Source organism: Coenobita brevimanus, unplaced genomic scaffold (genome assembly GCF_032717465.1).
Source record: "Coenobita brevimanus isolate Jiangsu-jjx unplaced genomic scaffold, ASM3271746v2 jjx.HiC_scaffold_3718, whole genome shotgun sequence".
NCBI classification, from domain to species: Eukaryota; Metazoa; Arthropoda; class Malacostraca; order Decapoda; family Coenobitidae; genus Coenobita; species Coenobita brevimanus.
This window is the reverse complement of record NW_027644770.1, coordinates 1,924,135-1,934,518: the sequence shown is the minus strand read 5'-3', so window position 1 is coordinate 1,934,518 and position 10,384 is coordinate 1,924,135.

Genomic DNA, 10,384 nt, shown 5'->3' with positions numbered 1-10,384 from the left:
CCTTTGCTGTGTGTCAGATGGACAGATAAACGGGAGGTTTGTATGCTGAGCACCTTCCATCGTGGCAACTTGATTCCATCAGGAAACGTGGACTATAGAACAAAAGAACCAGTCCTCAAACCGGACGTAGTAACTGATTACACAAAAAATATGAGACTTGTTGACAAGTCGGATGCCCAAATAGGTACTGTGGAGTGTATCAGACGTACCGTAAAATGGTACAAGAAGTTATTTTTTCATATGGTTGATTTGTCAATGCTGAATGCCTACCATATGTACAAGGCAGAAACCCAAAAGAAGAAGTCACTGAGGCACTTTGTTCTGGAAGTGGTGAGACAACTGCTCACCAAGTATGGAACACTGAACAAAGACCGTCCTGGACGCCACTCTGAACTAGCTGCTGACAGACTTGTAGCAACGGGATTCGCCAATAGGCACTATCTACAAAAGCTGCCTCCAACACATACCCGAAAGACTGGACAGCGATCATGTCATGTCTGCCTTCATTCTGTGAGAAAGCCGCGGAAGAACAACCGAGTGAGCACATGGTGTAAAGAATGTGGTGTCGCACTATGTTTTGAGTGTTGGCGTGACTACCACACACTTGCAAAGTTCTAGCCAAACAGAAGTAATGGATAACAAGAAGAAAAGTTTTGTTGAATGAGAGGAAATAAGTTCTGTTCTGATTAGTGGAAGCACAGGTAAAAGTTCAGAAGTTGAAATTAGTTTTTTGAATATGGAAACAAGTTTCGTTTTGAAAATAATTGTACACAGAAGCAAGAAATAAGTTTTTCTAATAAGAAAAGAATGTTCTGTTCAAACTATAAGAACAAGAAGAAAAGTTTTGTTGAATGAGAGGAAATAAGTTCTGTTATAATTACTGGTAGCATAAGTAAAGTTCTATCTATCTATCTATTGCCAGACGCCTCAATCCCGTTTGGGGTGGCCACAAACAAATCGCCTCCAAGTCGCCCTGTCCCCCGCCATTTCACTACCCTGCTCCCAACTCACACCCCCCTCTCTCATATACCTCTCCACCCCATCCCTCCATCTCATCCTCGGTCTCCCCCTCCCTCTTCCACCCTCCACCTCACTCACATACACTCTCTTCGTCAGTCTTTCACCCTCCATCCTCTCCACATGGCCAAACCACCTCAGTGTGTTCCTCACAACGCTTCCTATCACATCCACATCAACACCACAACGCTCCTTTATATCCTCATTCGTCAGCCTGTCTCTCCACGTGACTCCACAAGCTCCTCTTAAATAACTCATTTCCACTGCTCTCACTCTTGACTTGTGTCCTTCCAACAACGTCCAAGCTTCACTTCCGTACGTTAGAGTTGGTATCACAATACTGTCATGTAGTAACTTTTACTTCCATGCTCACTTCCCTGTTTCTTATCACTGCTTTCAAGGAACCAGCAACCTTTCTTCCCTGCTGTACCCTTTCAAGCACTTCACCCTCCAAACCTCCATCCTTACTCATCACACTACCCAAATACTTAAACGTACTCACATTTTCCAATTCCTCACCATCCAACCTCGCTATACATTCACTGACTTCACCTCTCTCAAAGACCATCACTTTACTCTTCCCTACATTCACCTTTAGGTTCCGTTTCTTACACACTCTCTCAAACTCATCCACCAAGCCTTGCAGCTCCCCTTCATCTTCACTCAACAACACAGTATCATCTGCAAACAACAGTACAGGGAGTTTCCAAACACTATCCTCTCTCACCAGGGCCACTCCAACATCCACTACCCTACCTTGTACCTCTTTTATTACCCCATCCATGTACAGATTGAACAACCATGGAGACATGACACATCCCTGTTTCAAACCAACTTTCAAAGAGAAAAATTCACTTAGTTCACCATCCACACGCACTGCAGCCTTAGCACCATCATACATACTCTTCACAGCATTCAACAACTTCCCATCTACTCCATATATTCTTAACACTTTCCACAATCCTTGTCTATCCACCCTGTCATATGCTTTCTCCAAATCCATGAAAGCCGCATACAACTTCTTTCCCTTCTCTAGAAACTTTTCCACTAAAGATCTAAGAATGAATATCTGATCTACACAACCTCTTCCCTTCCTAAAGCCTCCCTGTTCTTCTCCAACTAATTTCTCTGTTCTTTCTCTAACTCTGTCTATAAGTATCCTATCATACACTTTTCCTATTATACTAAGAAGACAAATGCCCCTATGATTACCACACTTCTTTTTCCCCTTTTCCTTTGTACAAGGGAATAATTATACCTGACTTCCAATCCTCCGGGACTCTACCTTCCTCCCAGGCCAATCTGCACATCTTCCACATCCATTCTACTACTATCTCTCCCCCATGCTTCAGCATCTCACCACACACTCCATCAATTCCTGGGGCTTTCCCCGATTTAACTTTCTTCATTGCTTCCACAACCTCTATCCTACTGATTTCTACCTGTCTTCTCACCTCCCTCCTTCTCCCAGCCATTCCCCAGCCACTTATACTCGCATTACTTCCATCCTCTACGTTCAACAATTCCTTAAAGTGTTCTCTCCATCTGCTCACTTTTTCTCCCTTCTCCACTAGTAATCTACCATGTTTATCTTTCACTCCCCAGCTAACTTCACTTCCACCCTGTCTTACTCTTTTCACTTCTCTCCAGAACATTTTCTTACAGTCCCTCCACTTTACACTCAAATTCCTTCCAAATTCCTGATCCACTCTCTTCTTACTCTCTCTTACTAATCTTTTCACCTCTCTCTTCCTTTCCACATATAACTCTCTCTTCTGCCTCTCAACTTCTTCCACGCCCCTATTTCTCATCCATTCATTGTATGCTTTCTTCTTTTGTGCCACAGCCTGTTTCACCTCTTCAGTCCACCATGCTGTTCCTTGCACCCCCCTCCGTCTTCTCTTCCTTCCACACACCACATCACATGCTGCACATATTTCTTCTGTAAATATCTTACACACACCTTCCACGTCTCCCATCTGCTCCAATTCATATTTGCCCAATCGTTCCTCCACTTCTCTCTTATACTCTGCCTTTTTCTCATCCTCTTGTAACCTTTCCACTCTCCTTGCAACTACTCCTTCCTCTCGTCTTTCCCTTCTTCTATTCCTCCATCTTACTTGCATCCTAATTCTGGCCACCACCAAGTAGTGGTCAGAAAGGCCACTCCCCAACCTCTATAAACTCTTGCATCCAATATACATCTTCGCATCCTTTCATCCACACACACATAATCAATCATTGCCTTCCTTTCATTCAGTTCACCACCCACCCTTCTCATCACTCGCCATGTATACCTGTGGATCATTTTATGCCTGAAGAGGGTATTGGCTATTACCAACCCCCTCCCAGCACAGATGTTCAGAAGTTGAAATTACAATTTTTTGAATATGGAAACAAGTTCTGTTTTGAAAATAATTGTACACAGAAGCAAGAAATAAGTTTTTCTAATAAGAAAAGAATGTTCTGTTCAAACTATAAGTGAAAACACCAGATAGAAAAAAGTTGTTTGTTTACCTTCTGCGGCATCCTCATGGATTACCCATACTGCATTCATCAGCTTCATCAGCTGTAATTTCAGTAATGGGTAGGTAAAATATATTTATTTTATTATTTTTATTGATATTTCATCATTATCCATCATCCCAAACACATAAATCATAAAAATATGACATGTCAAATTTCCCGAAACTTTTACCTCCCGGGGCATGTCTGCGGATTCTGAATTGCCTCACAGAGGGGTTAAGTTTAGTGACGATGGCTTCTTAAGTTATCTCTGGAAGGTAGTCAACTTCATTGAACTGACTAAAGTAATCAACATTTACAAGATAGTTTCGGTTTTGGATGGTGAACAAGTCAGTTGCTACTTTTTCCCAGGGACGTTCTGGAAGTTCATGTTGATACAGGGGCTCAGGGGATTGCTTAAGTGAATAGGAGGAACAGACGTCACAGGACTCCACAAACTGACGAATTTCTGAAGACATCCTAGGCCAGTAGATTAACTCCCTTGCACGTCGTAGGCAGGAGTTTATACCCGAGTGGCCAGCGTGCACCTTCTCCATCATCTCATATCGCATAGAGCTAGGGATTACCACCCTCCCTCCTCTAAGAATAACACCATCTTGTACAGACATCTCCTCTCGATAACTGTAATATGGGGCTAGGCAGTCTGGAAGGTGACCTTTCTCATCAGGCCACCCTTGAACGATGACATCCTTGAGCAGTCTTAACGTTGGGTCCTTTTCTGTGGCATGCCGTATTTCTTGAAGGCGAGATTCCCTGAACTGGGAGTAGGCTAGACTGTTAACTGAGAAAGAGTCATCTCCTGTGTCAGGCAGGGGAGCACATGAAAGAGCATCAGCAATGGGGATTTCTTTGCCAGGACGGTAAAATAGTTGATACTGGTAGTCTTGAGCGCGAAGGAGCATCGCCTGGAGTCGTCGTGGGGCACGAGATAGTGGCTTGTTTGCTATGAACACAAGAGGTCCGTGATCTGTGAGGACCCTGACCGATCTTCCATATGTGTAGTGATAAAATTTCTCTAATCCGTATACAACGGCTAACATTTCTTTTTCAATTTGAGCATAATTTCTTTCAGAGTTAGATAAGGAGCGACTGGCAAAGGCTACAGGCTTCCCATTTTGCATTAATGCGGAACCCAGACCATATTCACTAGAATCATTTTCTAGAGTAAGCTCATCACAGGGGTTGTAAAATGTGAGCACAGGGCTATTGGTGATCATACACTTAATTCGGTTGAATGCTTCTTGTTGGCTTGCTGACCAAACCCAAGAAACATCCTTCTTTACAAGATTATGCAAGGGGTACAAAACAGATGCCGAGTTGGGCAGAAACCTAGCAAGATAATTGACCATACCTAGAAAACGCCTTAGCTCCACAACATTAGTAGGTGCTGGATACTCACATATGGCTCGGATTTTGTCAGGATCAGTTACCAGGCCATCTTTTGTAATACAGTGACCCGTTAATTTTACATTGTCAGTTCTCAGAGTGAGCTTGTCTTCATTCAGTTTTATATTCATTCTCTGACACCTCTCAAAGAACTGCTTCAAGTTGGCGTCATGCTCTTCCAGAGATTTCCCATGAATTATCACATCATCAGCTATGCAAATTACACCAGGTACACCTTGTAAAGTTTCAAGTAGTCTTTTCTGAAAGATTTCTGATGACACTGATAAACCAAAGGGTAGTCTAACCCAGCGGTATCTCCCAAAACACGTTTGAAAAGTGGTTAGGTAGCTAGATTTTTCATGAAGTTTGATGTGCCAGTAACCAGAAGCAAGATCTGCTTTAGAGAAGACTTTTGACTGGCTCAACTCATGCAATGTATCCTCAAGCACAGGAAGAGTATAACGCTCTCAGAGCAGTGCTTTGTTGAGTTCACAAGGGTCTATATAAATTCTGATGTCACCATTCTTCTTTGGTGCAACCACAATCTGGCTCACCCATTCATTCGGCTCGCTAACTGGCACAATGACACCTAAGTTCTCTAGTCTATCAGGTTCAGTTTTCAGCTTTGGTCTAAGTGCAACAAGGACCCTTCTATCAGGCATGATGGTTGGCTTCACCTGGGGGTCTACTGACAATGACTGTAGACCTGGCAGAGTACCTAAACCATCAGTGCCGGTATTACTAAACATGTCACTATTACAGTCAGACTCACTCACTTTCACATTATCCACACGTTCAAATACATCTTCATTAACAGTTATCAGATCCATCTGTTTGCTAGCCCCAAGACCTAAGAGAGGGACTAAATTTCCTTCAAACACCACAAACTCCACAGAATATTTCTTACCATTTTTGGGATTTTTAATGCTTCTCCTGCACACACCCACAGGAGTCTGAACAGAGTTATTCCAGGTAGTAAGGATTCTCTTAGTCTTCTGTACATTTTTTGCATATTGTAGTAGTAGGGCATTAACTGATGAGCCAGTGTCGATCTGAAAAATTACCTCATCATCATCAATTAACATGCAACACTTAACATCTTTCTTGGGAGATTTTACAGAGTTTACAGGCATGTAATGTAATGTGTTAACCCACTTTTCATCCGAACTGGACGCCTCATGGGGCTGGGCATCTGGTTCACTCTCAGCAACCTGATGTACAGCTTTCTTTTTGCAGTTCGAGGATTTTACAGTGGCATTGACAGAGGCTTTAACACGACACATACTTGCAAAATGGTCTCTTTCCCCACACTTCAGGCATACTTTCCCTACAGCTGGACATTTATTTCTTGCAAACACATGTGAAAGACCACAAAGCTTACATTTCGTAGCAACACTGTTGGAACTATGTGCTTGGGCACAACTGTCTGTCCTAGATCTGACCTTGTTCACAGTTTCAGGGACAGGATTCAACACTCAGGTCTGTGAGATGGCACTCTCTGCAGCTTTGCAGGTATCAATACACTTCTCTAATGTCAAATTTCTTGTTTTAAGTAGCTCAGTACGAACACAGGAGTCATGAATGCCTAACACAATTCTGTCTTTCATTAGGGAAGCTTTACATGTGTCACAGTAATCACAAGTCTTTACAAGAGTTTGCAAATCTGAGTAAAATTTATCAAAGGGTTCCCCTTCTTGCTGGTTCCTTGTATTAAATATGAATCTCTCATAAGTAACATTAATTTCACCAATGGCAAACTCATCAAATTTGTTGATTATATCTTGCACTGTCCTATCAGCTTCATTACCTTCAAACTGAAAACCATTGTATACTTTGAGGGCATCATCTGCTAAATACTGTAGGAACGTAGCTACCTGGATGTTGGGTTCTTCAGTGTGTAGTCTTGAGAGAAGAGCATACATGTTCCATCTCTGTTTGAAAAGCTTCCAGTTTTCTGCAACATTTATCCCCAAACAGAAGGGCTGAGGGGCTCTGACACCAGCATAACGGCGCTCACTGTCAGTGTCTGTACTCTTCTTGGTGGGTGAGGCTAGTAGGTTACAGGAACTTATCAATACGTTGCAGGTCAAAGGAGATCCATCTACTCACAGGCTGTAGGCAGGAACATCAGTAGATTGTAGGGAATCAGTTCACTCACAAGCAGGAAGAATGTGCAGGTTCCCCAGCAGGCTAACATCCACTTCAAAATTTCGCCAGGAGTAGCAGCAGGTCATATCACTCAAATGGCTTATACTGCAGACCGCATTCTCTTCTCAGCTCCACTTCCATCAGCTGCCACCATGTTTCGTGTTCTTGTGTATTATGTCGTTTGCCGTGAAGATATACTGGCGAGGCAGGGTAGTCAAACAAGAGATGGGTGGAGTGAGACAGCGGTGTTTATTCTCTAGCTTTCGAATCTGACCCTCAACACAAAACAGCGGAGCATTGTGGGTAGTGCGCCAAGCGCGGCTAATTCAAAATACGTAACAACGCTGTTTTTAGTTCTGCATAGCACACTTTGCACGACTTCCATACGCAATTTCCTTGCCCCCTTAGTTATCAGACAGAAAAAGTCATGACTGATCTGTCTGCCACTCACTCTGGTCTTTGATGTGGAGACATCTGTTGTTCCACTCTGGGTGTTACTATAAGTCAGATAATGCTGGTATATATCATGGCTCCAAAGTCCGTAACATCAGATGTGGTGATCCACACCCAGCTTTGAGTTCATTTTGCCCTCATGCTGGGTCTGTCCATGTTTACTGATGGCTGGCATTGAATTTGAGGTTGTCTTCCGTAATTTTACCCAGAGTGGCACCCTACCCTCCTCTGCCTTAATTTTTACTGTGAAGCTGTCAGCAATTCTGTTGGCTCTGCAGCATATCCTCACATTTGATGCAATTAGTTTTATGATTTTTAGTGAGTGCAGGGCTGCCTTGTCTGCCGTTAACCCCTTAACCGCGGGGCGTCACTTTCGTGACGCTTGGGAGCAAGGGATCATACCGCGGGGCGTCGCTTTTGTGATTCTGTGTTATTTTGAATTCACCCGGGCTTCCAAGTGGGGGCTTGTATCATCTATCAGTACTGCCAATGTCCAACACTAGTCAGCACTCCTAATCTCATCTGTACTCCCATCCATTGTTGACAATTTAGCCATTTCTCCCCGTTCTTGACTCCCCTCCCTCCATTACCCTATCCTCTCGCCTGCCCGGCCGTGCTACGCTAAGTAAATCTTCCCTGGAATTTTTCACTGATTTCATCCATTGAAATAAGCCCTATGCCCTATTCTTATACCAAATAATATATACAAGAAAGAAATAAGGTAAGTGAGAGTGCCATACACCTGGAATTGGCTAATTATCACCTGACAGCACCTCACATGCACTCGTTCGCTAATTTTCGCTGTTTTTTTCCCCTTGAAATATGCCATATAATCTATTTTCGTAATAAATATACAAATAAGGAGGGAAGGGAGAAGCCTAAGTGATATTTACATTCACCTGGAACTACCTAATTTATAATGTATTGTCTAGATTTCCTGCCAGTCATTTTAGGGAAATACATAGCTGTTTCAAGAGCTACGTTGGTAGTACTGAATATCCCCTAAGTAGGCCTCTACCCGGGCCGGCCCTCCTTTATCAGTTCTCTCTCATCTTCCGAAGAGGAGGTACGGCTCATCCTCTTGCTGACTTCAGGGCCTTTTTCACCCCCATGCAAAGGGCCCTGTGACCTTTACCCCCTACTAAACCTCGTGTGGAAAGAGGTAAAGGGCTGACAATTGATAAAAGAGTGACTACGATCTTTCTGTTATTTCATGGTAATTGTTGCTGATTAGGAGTTTTAGGAAATTTCATCAGCTACATTCTGATATATAAATATTTACTATAGGACAGTTCAGATCGGTTTTATGTACCACAACATGAAATTACCTTACGGTCGTGCTGCAGTGTGGGAGCGGTATTTGGCTAAATTATATTTTCCCCTGCCTTTATTTATGCCTTCTTCTGCCTGACTTTTTATTGACGTAATCTCAGATAGTTGTGCTTTATAATGTTGATAAAAATGTTTGGCGAATATAAAATATGTGCTAATTTATGATGTTTCTTCTCTCTATCAAGGGCGATTTTGTTCGATGCAGCTTGCGTTGTCCAGCATCGAGGGGGTGAGTTTTGCACCACTACCCTAACTGTCAAAAGGATTAATGGCATTGTGGAGAAGAGGAGTGAAGAGCTTCCTCTTTGTGGATGATGTCTCTGTTTCATTTGCTGCATCCAGTATGTTGGTGGCAGAGTGCTGGCTGCAACTTGCAATAAATCATTCTGTTACCAGGGCACCAAAACATGGCTTTTAGATTTTCCTCATCTGAGACCATTGGAGTGCACTTCTGCCAGTTACATGGGGCCCATCCTGACCCAGATTTGTTTTTAAATGGCCAAAGGATTGCTGGTATGGAAGTGAGGTTTTTGGGCCTCATCTGTGATGCCTGTCTTATTTGGATCCCACATTTAAAGCAGATAAAGGCTTCTTGCCTGAAGGTTGTGAGCCTTTTAAAGGTTCTAGCTCATACTAGATAGGCTGCTGACAGACATACCCTGCTCCTGCTCCATCAAGCTCTAGTGTTATCCAATCCTTTCAGGATTTTAGTGAAAGCTTTGCCATTTCACTTGACATCTCAAAGACTTTTAATTGAGTCTGGCATAAATTTTTAATTTCCAAACTGCCCTCTTATGGCTTATATTCTTCTATCTGTGCCTTCATCTCAAGCTTCCTTTCTGGTCGTTCTATAGCTGCAGTTGTAGACGGCCACTGTTTTTCTCCTAGAGCTATGAGTAGTGGTGTTCCTCGGGACTCTGTCCTATCACCAGCTGTCTTGAACACTTTAAGGAATTGTTGAACATAGAGAATGGAAGTAATGCGAGTATAAGTGGCTGGGGAATGGCTTGGAGAAGGAGGGAGGTGAGAAGACAGGAAGAAATCAGTAGGGTAGAAGTTGTGGAAGCAATGAAGAAAGTTAAATTAGGGAAAGCTCCAGGAATTGATGGAGTGTGCGGTGAAATGCAGAAGCATGGGGGAGAGATAGTAGTAGAATGGATGTGGAAGATGAGCAGATTGGCCTGGGAGGAAGGTAGAGTCCCGGAGGATTGGAAGTCAGGTATAATTATTCCCTTGTACAAAGGAAAAGGGGAAAAAGAAGTGTGTGGTAATCATATGGGCATTTGTCTTCTTAGTATAATAGGAAAAGTGTATGGTAGGACACTTATTGACAGAGTTAGAGAAAGAACAGAGAAATTAGTTAGAGAAGAACAGGGAGGCTTTAGGAAGGGAAGAGGTTGTGTAGCTCAGATATTCATTCTTAGATCTTTAGTGGAAAAGTTTCTAGAGAAGGGAAAGAAGTTGTATGTGGCTTTCATGGATTTGGAGAAAGCATATGACAGGGTGGATAGTCAAGGATTGT